Source organism: Diorhabda carinulata, chromosome 5, assembly GCF_026250575.1.
Source record: "Diorhabda carinulata isolate Delta chromosome 5, icDioCari1.1, whole genome shotgun sequence".
Taxonomy (NCBI): Eukaryota; Metazoa; Arthropoda; class Insecta; order Coleoptera; family Chrysomelidae; genus Diorhabda; species Diorhabda carinulata.
The window spans coordinates 8,360,875-8,362,716 of NC_079464.1; the positions used below are offsets into that span (position 1 = coordinate 8,360,875).

General features: G+C 34.0%; 1 pseudogene; it reads right to left on the reverse strand.

Annotated features, from left to right (window-relative positions):
- Nucleotides 1–300: 300 nt before the first annotated feature.
- LOC130894513 (uncharacterized) lies at nucleotides 301–948 on the reverse strand (annotated as a pseudogene).
- Nucleotides 949–1,842: the final 894 nt, after the last annotated feature.

The following is a 1,842-nucleotide window of genomic DNA, read 5'->3' on the forward strand; positions in this document are numbered from 1 at the left end:
CACGCACATACACCACAAGTCAAGAAATGATTTTAGTTCTTCACTATCGAAACCAAATAAAATTTCATGGACGCCAGTTACGATTGTTGGACCCCCATTTTTTGTCAAGTCTCTCAAGGACCCCTGGCGGTTCACCTAGACCACTTTGGGCGTCACGGGTCTAGTCTATTTATATACGGCCTAGCTGTACCTACGCCATATGTATATTTCCAAGATATTTAAATACAATTTTTTATTTATTTATTATAGAAATGAGTTATACATAAAAATACATACGCAAAGAATACAAATCAGGAGATTTCACTTTGTTCCCAATCGGTAAAACCCATCTTGTGTGGCTTCTAGAACTACAACTGAAACTGACCTAGAATCTCATCTGCTTCGATCGACGTCTGGAACGGGAATTATTACAGTTGATCCGATTTTCGGTTTTGGATGGGTGCTATCTGATATTACTTTCATTCGTTTTGCCTATAGCTGTAATCCATCGTTACCAGCTTTTCTTATCATTGCTATGTTTCTGTTTCTAGTGCAAAAACTGCAAATATATTCCGAACATGGGTTTCCAACAATGAAACCTTCTTTATTCACGGGATTGAAACAAGTACTGCATATCGGACATGAAATTTCTTGACCATTATCATAATTTTCCGCTAATACTCCTTCCAGCTGCTCTTCTATGACCTCTTCTGTTTCTATAACAATTTCTATCTCCGATTGATGCGATTGCTCGATTTCTGCATTGCTAGCAATGTCAGCACGAATGGAATTAATCACATTTTCCAAGTCTTCTTCAGTTGTTACACTATGTATAGATTCTAATGGAATATTTGAAGTTTTTAATCCAATTTTTGATTTGCTGGGGTTATTTTCAGATAAAATACTTTGTAAACAACAGCAAAAAAGCGGTAAACTGTCCACGAGCTTGGAAACACTGCCATCGAGCATACGGTCTGAATCACAATAGTCCGTATATAAACGGTCTATGAAATATCATATTTTTTACATACGGTCTGCCCAATTTAGACCGTATTTATACGACCTAGGCCATATACATACGATCTGATTTTATGTATGGTCTGTAACATATACAAAGGGAGTGAAATATATCACAAATGTTCCAAAAGATGAACCACTTTCTTACACCCTCAGATTGATTTCACTACGTTATTGAAACGTTAACGTTTAAGTTATCCAGAGAACTTATTTTCTTGACATATGTGAAGTTGTTGTGTCTATAGTGAGTAATGAAGTTTCGAACACAATATATTAAACAGTAACTGGCATGTAGCCATTATGAAACTTGAAGCTTGGCTTATTTTAAAAAAATGATATACCAAACGATTACAGACTAGTTTGACACTGCTGAAGGGTACGTTTCGATATGATTCAAAAGTTCAAAAAAAGTGAAAATGGAACGAGAATTTATGGCTTTCGGTATCTTAAGGAATGAATGCATCACTTATTATGTTGTGAGTATGGTCCGCTGATGGAAAAGATAACTCTTTTTAATAGTATTTCCTATTTTTAGTTTTCGAAAATGAGATTAAACTATAATATAAGCTCCTGTTTAGCATTAAAACTATTAAAATTTACTGCTAGAAATATCAAATTGCGTGTATCAAATAGTTCCTTCCATTAGGTTTATACTGTTTGTATCTTTAAACTTAGCCCAAAAAATGCTGTCTACATCATCTACGTCATTTTTTCTAGTTTGATAAGCTTAACATAAAAAAATGCCAATTCAACAAAATATAAAAATGTAAATGTACTTTTCTCCCTAAAGAAAGATTCATGTACAACAATCAAACCCTCGAACGGAAAAATGAAATATATTGTAAT